Genomic DNA, 14,676 nt, shown 5'->3' on the forward strand with positions numbered 1-14,676 from the left:
CTATAATCACAGAGCTGAACAGACGTCTTTATTCCACTATAGTAGCAAGTATTACATAATGGTTTTTCTTATAAGATATTGTGAAAGTTCTTGACTGCATTTGTAATGGCTTAGAGAACAACTTCCAGTGTTCAGATGCTATGCTCTTTGGGCTTAATTCAAACCCCAGCTGAGTTTAATGGAAAGGTTCCTATGAGCTTTTGTCCTTACAGCAAAAATATACACAGCAAAATATACCTGACCTTATCACTGTCAGACAAGGTTCTTTAAGTAAATGTGATATCCTTTATTAGACCAACTAAATAGTTGGAAAAATTGTTCTTTGCAAGCTTTCGGGTACAAACATTCTTCTTCAGGCAGAGGGAGACATTGCAAAGATATACCTGAGTACAGTGTAAACCAGGTCTTTGCTCTATGAAGTCATCTTCTTGAAGGAAAATCTTCCTGCATTTTTGGGAACTGAAGCAGCCCTCTAGTATTTCTAGGGGGCATATATTCTGTCAGGCTTTCTCTGGAGAACTGCTTGTGTTGTATTCTCTTCCAGTAAAAACAGGTCTCATTCTTGGGGCTGATAGCTCCATTGGTGTAGTGGAGCACAACTGCTATAGGAAGCTGCAGTCACACAAAGCTGGGGTGATCCCTCAGATAATTTGGAGAGGTCCAGGGACATGTGTATGCACATGTAACATCTGCTCATGAACAAGAGGAGATCCATTGCTGTTCCATAGCCTGACTTGAAGGCTGATTAATTTCTGTTCAGGTTCTTGCCTCACTCAGCAATGAGGTATCTGACTGGATAAGATCCAAGATCTGTAGAGAGAATGTGAAGAGATCCTTAGTGAGCATCTCAATTAGCTTGCTCAAGAGTGGGGAGTCAGCCATAGATGGAGAAGTTGGTTGTGTCAACATATTCCTAAAAACTGTGTCTCGATTAGGGAACAACACCTTGAGATAAGTGTTGTGTCTCCTTCCCTTGAAAGTATGGATACATTATCTTCTATACATCAGATCCCAAATGCTCTCTACTCTTTTATTCAGCAAGGGTATGAATCAGTTGCAGGTTATGGCTTGTTTTATCCTGCAGTGCTTCTTGGATTTTCTTTTTTGTGAATAAATTGAATTCAGAGTTGATGTCTCATGTCAATTATATGTCTCCTGTTGTTTCTGAGGCTGTTTCCAAGGCAAGTATTTTTTTTCAGAGAAGTGCAAAGGAATCTTCAGACTGGGTGAGGCCTGTGGTCTGTCTGACTTCCCATCCTGCCCTTCTTAGTTCAGCCTCTTCCTGGATCTAACTAAACTAGCAATATACCTGACCTGGAAGGAGGCTCTAGCTGGGACCCCTGCGGCCTATGGGGATATTTTCCTGTCCCTTGTCTGCTCACATCTCAGGGCAGTTTACGCTGGGCAATGTATACTGGCTCCATGGATTAATTCAAGGGCTGGTGGGCACTGTCTGGCTTGTTCTTTTCAATGTTCCCCCTTGCAGCGCTCATTTTAAACCTATGACTTCAATCCCATCCCTGTTTTGTCTTTTATTTGTCTTACAAATTCAATTGATACATACCCAATAGCTCTTAGAAAAGTGGGGGCTAACTTGCTTTGTGGGCCCAAAACCCACGTTCCTCTTGCATGTCAAATCGGCCTGCCTCTCCCAGTGCTCAGTACTAGATGCTTCAGAGAAGACACAAGAAACCCTTCACAAGGGGTCAAGATTTCTCCCAAATCCTAATACCTCAAGAAGTAAGTTCTTGTCCTGACAGAGAGTTTTAGATCCTTTCAAAACCCCTGCTGTTCAAAAACATGGATTTTGGTTACCCTTGCTATTTTTGTTATACACATAGACGTCCAGACCACTGAATCCAGGTAAGCTCTTGACCCCTACATAACCCGGTGGTGATGCACTCCCCAGGTTAATGGCCGTAAGAAAAAGAATTGATTTGATCTGTTGGGAAGTGCCCACCTTTGGGTGGCTATTTCGGTGGGGGTGTCTGCCTTTCTGGAGGAATTTCAGAGAACTGCCCACCTTTCAGGGAGGAACGGTGGTGGGAATTACCTGCTTTTTGGTGGGAATCTCAGTGGGAACTGCCTGCCTTTTGAAGGGAAGTTTGGTGGGAATTGGCTCCCTTACAGGTGGGATTTCAGTGGAAATTGTCTGCCTTTCAGTCAAAATTTTGGGAGGAATTGGCTACCTTCCAGGGGGAATTTTGGTGGGAATTGCCTGGCTTTCCAGGGGGATGTTCAGCAGGAAACGGTGGGTAAGTTTCTTTGGGTAAATGCGATATTTTTTTAGACCAACTAGATCGTTGGGTAAAACTGTGCTTTGCAAGCTTTCGGGTACAAACACCCCTCTTCTTCTGCCTTTCGGCGGGGCTCGCCCCCTGTTCGGGGGCAGTTTCAGTAGGAAGCGTCAGCCTTTCGGGGGGAAATATCAGCGGGCAGCGTCCGCTGTCGGTGGGGCTGTCGCTGGCAACGGCCCGTGACCGTCAGCGAGCGCCGCCCGCGCTCCGCTCCCAGTGCCGGCGGTGGCCGGGCAGGCCGCGCTCCCTCCGGGCGGTCCCGCCCCCCGGGGCGGGCGAAGGGGAGCGCCGCCTGCCCCGCTCCGCCCCGCCTCACACGGCGCCGGGCCTGGGCGGGTGGCGGCTCCCGCCATCCCAGCGCCCCCTCCGGGCTGCCGCCTGCACCTGGCCTGTCACTTAGGCCGGGCCGCGCTGCCCTCCGCCCGGCGCAGGAAGAGGCAGGCGAGGGGCCGAGCTCCGTCCGCCCGCCCGCGGGAGCCGCCGCCGCCGCCGGCCATGGGAGGCTGCCCGGCCGGGTAGGTGCCGGTGGACGCGCCGCGCTCGGTGTCCGCACAGGGCCGGGCCGGGCCGGGCCGGGCGCGCACTGGTGCCGCTGCCTCGCCCGCGCCAGGGCCCCGGTGGTGACCGCCCCCCGGGCCGCCGGCTCGGGGCAGCGGAGGGGGCTCCCGTGTCGCAGGAGATGGGCACGGAGCCACCCGTCCCTGAGGCTCCCAGCTCGGCCGAGGGCCCGGGGCAGCCGGGGCCGCGACCTTGGGCTCGGGGGAGCGGGGGGCGGGCTACCTGCGCGGGCGCAGAAGGCCCCGCGCTGCCTCAGGGCAGGTGCCCCCGCTTCGGGGATGCTCCGGGATGCGTGGGTCAGCCAGTCCGGCCGCCTCGTCTCCGTGCTTTGTCTTTCCACCGTCCAGGTTTCCTGCAGCGAGCGCTCTGTTTGTTTCTAGCTCTGCTCAGGATCTTTCCCCGCCCTGGCTTCATCCATAGTGCTGCTGCTGGCAAACAGTTTGCAATGGGTCTGCAATCTTATTCGTACGCGGCATTCGATTTGGTAGATAGGGCGGTTACCGTCGCTTGGCTCATGGTTGTTGCGTGTGTTGCGCGGCCGTCCAGCGATGCCCTGGGATGTACCGACAGACAAAACTTCCATGGTGCCAGCTCAAGTGTAGTCGCACAGATTAAATGCTGGCGACTGGTGGCTGCTAGCTCAGGGACAGACAGCCCTTGGCATGGGTGCCAGACTGTGGCTCGCAAAGGCATTTTGCTCGGCACATGCATCTCAGGGCAGATGGTGGGGAAGGGGCCAGAGCTGCTCTGCTGCAACGAGGATTGGGCCCCTCGTGGCTCCTCTGCTGTCCTCCCCTGGCATGCCAACATCTTACAAGTCGAGGTTGCAGATGTTTTTGGCACTCTGCCCAAAAACGTTGCCAACCCCCATGTTAGATGGTTGAAACCTAACTGAAGTGGTTTGAAACGCTTCTGCTGGGACCAAGGTAGGAGGTTCCTGGCTACAGGTCTTGTCCCTCTGCTCAGGGTCAGACCGATTGCCACATTTGGGGTCAGGAAGGAATTTTTCCCCAAGATCAGATTGGTACGGCCTGGAGCCATGTGGGGGAGGTTTGCCTTACTCTGCAGCAGGGATGTGGCCCTCTACCTGGGATGTCCTGAGTGTATGTTGACAACATTTTATAGTAGCAGGATGCTGGCTGCCCTGGTTCCACAGCTTTACCTGTAGCAGGTTAGGTTGTTAGGTCTGTGTTGTGGCAGGGTTGGCAGTAGTCCTATGTAGAGTTTACATGATGGTTTGTATGGAATGGTTGGATAAGGATGATCCTGCCTCAGGCAGGGGGTCAGACTGGATGAGCTCATTGTTACAGTGGACATTAAGCTGAATATGAGCAGCAGTGTGCCCATGTATGCTGTTAGCCTTCTTGGCAACTAGGCTGCATTGGTAGGAGTCTTGCCAGTAGGTCATGGGAGGTTATTTTTCCCCTCTATTCAGCACTGCTGAGGCCACATCTGGAGTCCTGTGTTCAGTTTTGGGCCCCCCAGTACAGAAAGGATGTGGACCAATTGGAGAGAGTCCAGCAGAAGGCAACAAAAATAGTTTGGAGGCTGGGAGACATGACTTATGAGGAGAAGCTGAGGACAATAGGCTTGTTTAGTCTAGAGAAGAGAAGACTGAGGGGGATTTAATAGCAGCCTTCAGTTACCTGAAGGGGATTCAAAAGATGATGGAGTTGGACTGTTCTCAGTGGTGACATGACAGAACAAGGAGCAGCAGTCTTAAGTTGCAGCAAGGGAAGTTGAGGTTAGGTATTAGGAATAATTTTCTCACTAGGAGGGCAGTAAAACACTGGAACAGGTTACCCAGAGAGGTGGTGGAGTCTCCATCCTTGGAGGTTTTCAAAATCTGGCTAGACAAAGCTTTGGCTGGGAGGATCTAGTTGGGGCTGGTGCTGCTTTGAGCAGGGGGTTGGGTGAGATGTGATCTCCTGAGGTCCCTTCCAACCCTAACTTTCTATGATTCTATGACCTCTGGAAGTCCCTTCCAACTCTACTTCTCTACGACTATCCTCCAGTGGCAGTGTTTCCAATGAGGTGCTGTTTAGATTTATTCTTCAGTTCACTGGTTTTCCATAGCATCATCTGTGGTCTGGAAGAAAATACAGAATAATTGCTGCTGCAGTTTGAAGATGATAGAGAAGTTTGGTGGAGCGGTCCAGGTTGGTTCTGCGAAGTAATCCGGCTGGCATGGTAATCTGAGTGCTCTTGGGCAGTGTGGCTTTTTATACAGCTAAGTGCAAGACAGCACATCTAGGCAGCTGGAATGTAGTTCCTGCTTGTAGGTTAGGAGGTTTCGGAAAGCACTGACTCAGAAAAGGACTTGGGGTCATTAGAGATCATTATGAATTAAATGCACCCGAAGTTCCAAGGGCAGTGCTATGGCTAAGAGCAAATGAGAATGAGCTTTGGAGGTATAAACCAGGCAATATCAAGTAGAGACAAACAGGTTTTAATGTATGTAGTTTGCAACCTTACCAAAACTGTTAACTGGGACTCTGTGTCCAGTTTGGTGTCTGCACTTGGAGAAATTAGGTAGGACTCAGGAAAGAGTTATAAGACATGTGTGAGGTCTGGAAAATTAGCCTTAAATGAGAAATGTAAGACGTTAATTCCATTCAGTTTATTCTAGAGAAGTGGCTTGCTTGTGGTCCATAAGGATCTTCATGGGATTTCTGATACAAGAGAGGTCTTTCATCTGACAGATAAATGCATACAAGATCCAGTTAACCTGTTTGGAAGCTAGTGGCTGCTTATGGACCAGTGATATGACTTGATAACCTCCTTCAATATAGGTCTATGGCAAATAGTCCCAACTAGTGATGTGCTGTGTGGTTCAGAAGGGCTGATTTCTCAAAGCAGAGGAAAATAATGAGGAAAAAAAAGATTGGGAGGAAGAGCTTAGATAGAAAACTACAAATGGAAATTAGTATTCTCTTTAAGAAGAGTGGATTAAATAGCCGAAGAGTCACTATTCTGTAATGAAGAAAGAAGACTGCTTTGGCTTAACAGCCCATCCTGGTTCTTTGGCAGCATTAAAGCAGCAGTCACAAATGTAAAAGCAACAGCAATAGCAACATTAAGTTGCTATTTTCTTTTTTTCTAGATAAGTGAGAAATCATGAAATGCAGAAAATGTGTAAGGGACATCATGGAAAAATTAATGTCTAAAAGAACTGAGGACAAAAAAAGAGTATTTTAAGTATGCTGGGAACAAGAGTAATGCTATTGGCCCATTTCTAGATGGATATGGTAAAATGGTTAATAATGATTGCAGACTAGGAATAAACAGTTCTGTTATGTTTGGAAAGGACCTGGATGATGTCTTGCACAGGGATGGTGAATTACTTTCCAGTCCATTAGTAACTGAGGAGGATGTTAAAGAACATATACTTGGGGTAAAGGATTTTTGTGGGTGATATATCTTATTGGACCAACTATATGGTTGGGATAGATTGAGATGAGCTTGTGAGTGCAATGCATTTTTCTTCAGGTCAGGAGAACTCATTTTGCTTTAAAGCTTGTCTAAGTCTATCCCATTCATGCAATAAAAGACATCACTCTCAGAAATCCTTGCCTTTTGCATACTTCCTGGATGACTTTGCTCCAACACTTCTAGGGGTCAACATTTTTACATTGGCAGGCCCAGGAGTCTTAAGAGAGTGGGCTGAGGAAAACTCTGGCCTGGTGGATGTTAATTTGTAATTAAGCTTGAAATCCTAGGGCGATTTTAGAAGACCAGAGAGGTTTTGTGCAGGGCCGGCCCATTCTATACTGCAAAACCTGCAGATGCAGGGGTCCTGCAGCTATGCGGCCCCCTGTTCATAGGTAGCGGAAGTGGGGGGCTCAGCCCTCCTGAATACAGAGAAGCAGGCATTGTCTTGGGGCAGCCCAGCCGCAGGGTCCTACAGCAGTGGGGAGGAACAGGCATGCTGAGCTACCTTCTGCACTCGTAGCTGGCCCAGCCGCAGGCAGGTAAGTTTCTTTTAATTTGTTTTTTATTTTCTTTACATGGGCTTGGAAGGAAGGCAGAGTAAGACCCCCACAGTGCAGGAGACAGTGGGGTAGAAGAAGGGTGAATCAATCACCCCTGCCCCTGACCTGCTTCCTCCTGCACTGTGGGGATTGTTCCATGACTGGGCCCAGCCCCCGTTGACCATAACTGGGGCCCTGGCCTGGCCAGGTCATGGGATGATCAGGGCCTGGCAGCTCCTCCAGAGGCACAGTGCCAGGCAGCCAAGAAGGTGGAGGGCACATGGCCCGCCGAACTTTGCGTGGGCAAGGGTGGGCCACATCTGTGAGTTGGGCTCAGCCTCTGCTCCATGTCTCTGTGCCTCATTGCCACCACTTCAAAAGCGACAGGAGCCACCATGTGCCTCACTGCCCGGCCTGCCCAGCGGCAGGACGCACATGGCAGCACCTGCCACTTTTGAAATGGTGGTGGCAAGGCGTGAAGACACAGAGCAGAGGCTGAGCCCAGCTCACAGCTGCTGTCTGCCTTTGCCCGTGCAAAGATCAGGGGGCCACATGCCTTCCCTGACCCCCCTGCTTGGCTGCCCAGCGCCATGCCTTTGGAGGAGCTACCAGGCTCTTCCTGGGGATGACACAGGGCAGGCACAGGGTTCTGCGGGCTCCATCCCTTCCAGCTTGCCATTGCAGCCGAGGGTGGCCCTGCCCTGGGCCCCGACTCTGGGCCCCCCTGGCCAGTGCGGGGAGGCAGCCAGGATGTGGGGGGCAGCTGGATCCAGGGCTAGTGCGGCCGGGAGGCAGCCAGGGCAGGTGTCAGGGCTGGGAGGCAGCCAGGGCTGGGGCCGGTGTGGCTAGTGCTGGGAGGCAGCTTGGGGCCAGGACTGGGAGGTGGCTGGGGCAGCATGGCGCTGGGCAATGCCACTCCCCCCCTTGGCCCTTTCCCCTCCCCCCTCAGACTTTCCCAATGGGGGGTGGGGTGTGTCCAGCTGCTCCTTGCTGCTGGCTTCATATCCGACTGCTCGCCATCCCTCAGCTGATGCCACCACTGGCTTCTTTGGGGCAGGGGGCCCCAAAACTATTTCTTGTGGGGGGCCCCCAAAAATGGTGGCCCAGCCCTGGTTTTGTGCCAGTATTCAAAAAGGACAGGTGGGTTGATGCAGGTATTTACAGGCTGATGGGCTTGATATCAGTCTTGGAAAAAATTACTGGTACACTGGATCCAGCTGATAAAGAGCCAGAAGTACCCTTTGGTATTTCCCTTCAGTGAGGCCAGAAGCAGGGACAGGGGAGCTTTTATACTTTCCTGTTGTTCTATTGAACTATGTGTTCGTTACGGAGAGGGCGTGCATTTGTGGGATTTGGGCAACACACAGCCCATCTGGGGGAGGTGGGTGCAGGCTTGGGAGGGACATTGGAGCAGGAGACTCCTCTGGATAAGAAACAAGGGAGTCAGAGTGGGTCTGCACTGTGCAGGAGGCAGTGGGAAGAAAGTTTCTGTTTGTCTAACTGACAAACATCCAATGTAGTTATTAATAGGGATTCATTATTAAATGATAGAATCATAGAAAGTTAGGGCTGAAAGTGACCTCAGGAGGTCATCTAGTCCAACCTGTTGCTCAGAGCAGCGACCATCCCCAACTAGATCATCCCAGCCAAAACTTTGTCTAGCCAGGTTTTGAAAACCTCCAAGGATGGAGCTTCCATCACTTCTCTGGGTAACCTGTTCCAGTGTTTTACTACCCTCCTAGTGAGAAAATTCTTCCTAATATCTAACCTCAATTTCATGAAGTTGTTATAGGGAAGAGGGACCCCCCGCTTTTTCGTCCCAGGGCCAATCCTATTTAATATGTTCATCAATGATCAATGAAACAAAGCTAAAAACACCTCTTCAGCTTCCAGTCTTACTAATCTCTACTGCTTTCAGGCACAGTATTTAAGACCAGAAGGAGCATCAGATAAACTAGACTGACCTTCTGTACATTGCAGGCCATTTATGTTTGATCCAGTTCTCACCATCGAGACCCCAGTACATTGCATTTGGCTGAAACACATCTTTCAGAAGGTTTCCGATATTAATTTGAAGATGTTGAGAGGTGTGAATCCACTGCTTTCCTTGCCAGGTGGTTTAATGAAGGAGAGAGAGGATTGGAAGAACAGAAAGGGTAATCTCATGGTTAAGACTGGAAATCATGTCCTGGAGAGTGGGATTCTATCCCTCCCTCTGCCAGAGAGTTCCTGTGTGATGTTGAGAGAGTTCTGCAAAGTTTCAACTGGCTGTCCAGAAATTTGTGCTCCTCATTTTCTGGGTGTCTGTTTTGAAATTGGGGTCTGATTTGCAGAAGTGTGGAACACTAGCAGTTACCATGGAAGTCACAGGGAGCTGTGCTCTCTGTTTGTCAAGTGCTGTACAATGCCAAATGTCCTGAAAAAATGAATTCTGGGTTTCTCAGATTGGGCATCCGATATTAGTGGATACCTTGGACCTTAATTTTTCTGCACCACAGTTCCCCTGTCTGTAAAACAGGAGAATGAGACTCCTTTCACAGGAGTGCAGTACAAATTAATGTTTATGAAGAGCTCATGTATTAGAGTGTCAGGCACCATTAAAAGGCTTTAAGGAAATTAATACTTCAGAGCAGGATTTGTATAATTTGTCATAAATAGGGCTTGGACCCACCCATTTAATGATAAGGAGAAAACAGAACAGTGAACAGTCACTAATTCAGTGAACTTCTAGAACAACATCAAAGGATTTTCAAGTCCAAGTTTGCTGTCCCATGTGCATGTAATTTCTAGCTTTTGGCAGTTTATAATCAGACATATTCATCAGATAAAAAGCATGTGATTAAATACACAGAACTTAAAGAGCATTAAATGAATTACTCAAGCCAAAAAAAACAAACTCCCTCTTATCTTCCTGATTATTGGGCCAGACTGAAATGCCTTTAATTTTATTTAGAGGAAAGTAGAAGCATCACCCCCACTTAATATGCATGGATCATATTTGCCCTTTGTGGCTATGGTGGGGTGTATCCAGAATCACAAGGAGTGAAAGCTGTAACAAAGCCAGACTCTGAGTGCTGCACCTTTTGGCATAATTCATTATATTTCAACAGCTACAACTCTGCAGAGTACAAGCTAGAACTAGCGAGGGGATGAATGAACTTACAAGACATGTCTAGTAAAAGTGAACCCTCCTATACAGGTCACTTGTTATTTGCTTTTTGTTTATTTGCCAGAGAAGAAAATAACCCATCCAGTGCATAGATCCCCAGTTCAAAATGCCCACCACTATCTCATCCCTGTGCAAAGGAAAAAGCTAAGGTACCGGGGGAGGGGGAAGTAAGATGATCAGTTGGCAAACTCCCTAAATGTGCCAGCCTGTTTCACAAGAAAAGTGTACGTGCATGTGTGTGTGCACGTGCACGCTCTGGGTTCCCTTTAGCCTTTGGCCTCCAGAAGTGGACTAGCTGCTTATGCTAAAGATTCCTAGCAATCAGTTTTAATTTGTTTACTTTTGAGGAGTTAGAAAGCGACTTAAATCTCAGCCTCAGTTTTTTCTTTTTTTTTTTATCAGTGGGGCCGTTGAGCATACATGTCCCACATGGGCCTCGACTTCATTAAAAAATCAAATAGTGTAAGGACACAACTTTAAAGAAACATGTTAATAACTGTGTTAGCTGTTGCTTTATGATTTGTGTAGACATAATGTCAAATATCAACAAATCCACACTGATTGCAAAACGCGTTTTATGTCACATTATTATGACTCTTGAAGAACATGTCCAATGGGGAGGATATTTCTACTTGTGCTTAGGCTGCAGTGACCTCTCTGGGTCACTGCAGGAGCAGAGTTCTCATTTCAGCCAGAGGAATTAGAAGGGTAGGAGCCTGTTTCAGAAGTGCAAGGAACTCAGGCCAACAGGGAGGCAGGCTTATTTTGGCTCTCTCTTTCCTTGCTGTGGATTGATTCTACTATAGTTTGCTTAGAGGAGCCCTGTTTGGACTGGGATGAGGTGACCCTAAGCATCTAGATATCCATAGGTTACCAAGTCGCTCAGAAAAGGGGCCAGTGCTACTGATGCCCTGTTCTGGCATGTGTTTGTGTGGCACAGTCCATTGAAAATCTTGAAGTATTCTAAATGTACATAAAGGTAAAAGGGGAATTTCCCCTGGAGCTCATGAAGGGCTGGATTCCGAAGTTCCCCTCCTTTTCTTGAGTCCTGTAACTTTCTCTCCCCCATAATTCTGCTAGAATTATAAGTGCCATTGTTCTGGGGGACAGCTGCAACTTCAGAGTCAGGTGTGTGGCCATGGGAACAAACCACTTCCTCTTCATCCCAAATGGGGCATCAGGGTGGGGGAGTTGGACCTGTTTTCTTGGAGTCTCAACATCCTGGAATATCTCCAGAAGTCAGAGTAACTCAGTAAGATGCATTTCTGTTGGAGGAGTAAAGAAAACCTCAGTTTGATGATCATGTACTAGTATCTGCAGGGTGTAGGGCAAGGCTGGCTTAGCCCCTGGAGCCAAGAATGTATGTCAGGAGTGAATACCAGTGTCCTTCTTGGGCAGGGGATGGGGAGAATGTTTCTGCTCATAGCATATAGTGAAATGTTGGCATCCATAGCTCTATTGACAATTGTTTGTAATTTCTCTAGATCCATCCTTCCTCTCCTTTCACTGCTTTGCTGCTCTCACTTTTTCCATGTTTTAAAGGGCCCAGTGTTTCCTGGAGGGAAGTCTGCATTTCAAAATGTTGAGCAAGGATCACTGTTTAGCCTTTTAAGATATGGCTGGGGGGGAGAAAGGGGATGCTGGCACCTTCCTTTTTATGCAATAGCCTCCTGGTTAGAGCATTTGTCCATGAAGCAGGACACTCGGGTTCTAGAGCCTGCCCAGTCTGAGGGTTTTCAGCCTGCCAGGGGAGAATGCTAACCATCAGGCTGTGGTTGGACGAGGCAACCTGGTACCTCTCCTGTTGAAGTTGGACCATTGTGCTGAAAGGAATGAATGATTTATGGGGTCAGGAAGAGATAACACAGAAGTGAGTAAGCTCTGTAGCCAGGTACTCAGCCAGGTGGGGGAGTCTTGAGTACTAGTGTCTGTGCCAGGGCTATTTCTGATTTATTTATTTTTTAATCCAAAAACAGTTCAATGTAAAATGCGTATATGGTGATGGGAGCATTTGGCTCATGGGGAAACTGAGGCATTGATAAGTGATGTGACTTGTTGAAGGCAGTGACTAAGAAAGTTGATATGCTCTTTGAGTGTACGTGCAGGGGAATACCAAGTGGGAACAGGAACATGATATCTGTGCAGGACTCGTGAGAGACCGTTACTGAAACACTGCATCACATTCAGTAAGACTGTTGACAAATTGCAAAGCATTCAGAAAAGTGCCGCAAGGCTGAGTTGAGGGAAATCTGCCATCCAGAAGGTCAGCCTGTTTCCTTTTTCCAAAAGGAGGTCAAGAGGTGACTGGATCATGACATTTATGTACCTACACAAGGAAAAGATTCTTTGTGGTAAAGGGCTCTTTAATTTCTCAGAAAAAGCATAATAGGATCAAATGGCTGGAAGGTGAAATTGGATATATTCAAACTGGAAGTAATGTGCAGATTTTTAAAAGTGAAGGGGATTAACTCTGGGAAGAATCGAGTCAAGTAGGCAATGGATCCTGTTACTTAAGCCTTTAAATTACATCTGAGTGTTTTTTTAGAGAAAGATTTTAGTTGAAACAGAAAGTTTAAATTTGATGCAGAAATTACTGGGTGAAGTACTCTGGTCTGTGTTATAAAAGATGTCACTCTCATAATGTGCAGTGCCTGTTTTAGATACTGATTGGTACAAGAAAGAGATCAAGATTTCCTCTTGGGTGCATGTATAAATGCTGTCACTGAATTTATGGGAAACCTTTATAGATATAAAAAACCAAAGACAACAGAGCCATTGAAACCGCACAAGTTTCTTGATCTCCAAAAAGTATCCAAAATATCATATTTACTCAAATCCAGACCAAGGTTGTTTCATTTTCCCCCAGTCAACTTGGGTTGGGAGGAGCCTTGTCCTGGATTTGAGTATTGGCTGAGGCAAGCAGCTGCTCCAGGCCCAGAGCAAAGGCAGAGCTGAACCACCACCTGCCCTGGGCCTGGGTGGCTCGTGCTGTAGGGAATGGGGCATGTGGCAAGGGATGCCTAGGCAAGACTGTGTGATGGGGCTGGGGAGGGGACCCAGGGGAAACCGTGCAGTGGGTAGACCCACTGTGTGCGGCTTGTGGGAAGCATGGGTGAGCTCAGATGGCATCCTCCCCACCCGCTACTGTTTACCTTCTGCTGTGGCCCTGACTTGGCCTAGCCTGGAGCAACCATTGCTGTTTCTGCCTGGTCCTGCAGCCAAAGCTGCTGCAGGGAGCAAGTGGCCTGGAGGGCAAAGGAGGGCAGGCAGTTTGGGGGCAAGTGGGCAGGGGGGAGGAAAGTGAGGGAGGCATGTGGCCAAGTGTGTAGGCGCAATGATGCCAGGGGCAAGGAGTGGGAGTCTGGCTGCCTGGCCCCTCATTGCTGCTTTTCCTGCTGCAACGGTGGGGGAGGGACACATTTAAGATGATCCCCAATAATTAGATTCTATTAATTTTCCATTAGTTTTCTGAGTATGGGGGCAGAGATTATCTTAAATTCAAAGTTGTCTTGGCTTGGGATAAATACAGGTCAGTGGGGAAAATTACCTGACATTAGTGGAGTAAAGCTCAAGCTTTTTTGAAAGGTGACTTATGCAAGTAATACATCTTAAATTGGTTTCTTCACTATAGGATTCAAGATGAATTAACTAACTGATAATGGGTGACAGTTAATGGTTATTTCACCTTAGCAGTCCTCATTAGTTGTATCTATGCATGTCTGCATGGGTTGGGGGGGTGAGATGTGGTGTTTATAGCACTGTTTTTAACACCAGGTGAGCCTTGTCTATTGGCTTGCAGTCTTGCTACTACCAGTACTAGCAATGATGGGAATGTTTGTCAGAAGACCTCAAACTGTTGCATATCAGATCAAACATAGCATGTCAAGCTCTTAACCGTTGTTCAGAGTTGAAGAGCCAGCAGGAAAAAAGAATCCGTATAAGTAGCAAAGAATTGGGGGGAAAAATCCTTGGAGGATTAAAGTGGTCATGCTTTGCATTCTTGGAATGTATGAACACACTTCATAGTGTTTTATTAGGAATACCTGGTTGGACATTTTTATTATTAAACGTGCTGTTATAAGCAACAGGCTTCTTAAGTTGATGGTACATAGCACTGAAATAGCCACAAAACAGCCCTGGAACTGAAGCTGTGTTTTACAATTGCTACCTTTGCAAATCGGAGAGAAATGTTAGATTTCCAGTAGTGGTTTGCTGTCTGTTACACCATCCATGTGAAGTTTGAAACATTGTACTCACTCTTGATTGGCCTCTTTCTAAGAAGACCCAAGGACTTTTAGGCAAAACAAAGAGAACACTATGGATGCTCTTTATTTAAGCATATTAAGATTGTGATTGTGGTGCTTTTGTTTTAAATGAAAGGCATCCACCAATCTGGAAGTGATGGTAAAAAGCACTAGGAGCAGAAGACACAGGTTTTGGGTGAGTTAGGGTGAGTCAGCTACGTGACTGTGCAGACCACTGAAGATGTGTTTGCTTTAAAAGCAAGAAGTGGCTATGTGATCAGAAAACTCTTGAGGTTTGTAGGGCATGGTTGTTGGGAGATATTGTTAGATGAAGAGCCATCTCATCTGAAGGGGTGGGTCCATCTGCCCTGAGCTCCAGTCTCAAAATTTTCAATGGTACATTTTCTTTTTCTGTGTTTGCTTGTTTATAATCCAGG

The 14,676-nt window shown here is 47.7% G+C and overlaps 1 protein-coding gene across 3 annotated transcripts in view; it reads left to right on the plus strand.

Annotated features, from left to right (window-relative positions):
* Window positions 1-2,583: 2,583 nt before the first annotated feature.
* PPP2R3A (protein phosphatase 2 regulatory subunit B''alpha) overlaps window positions 2,584-14,676 on the plus strand; it is an 82,124-nt gene continuing 70,031 nt past the window's right edge. For 2 of the 3 annotated variants that reach the window (XM_090055504.1, XM_090055503.1), the window contains exon 1: window positions 2,674-2,812. The gene's annotated coding sequence lies outside the window, so the exon portion shown is untranslated. Of the gene's footprint in view, window positions 2,813-14,676 lie in introns of all 3 variants that reach the window. The other variant, XM_090055506.1, reaches the window with a different exon arrangement.

Source organism: Crocodylus siamensis, chromosome 6 (genome assembly GCF_052110815.1).
Source record: "Crocodylus siamensis isolate JL-2025a chromosome 6, ASM5211081v1, whole genome shotgun sequence".
Lineage (NCBI taxonomy): Eukaryota > Metazoa > Chordata > Crocodylia > Crocodylidae > Crocodylus > Crocodylus siamensis.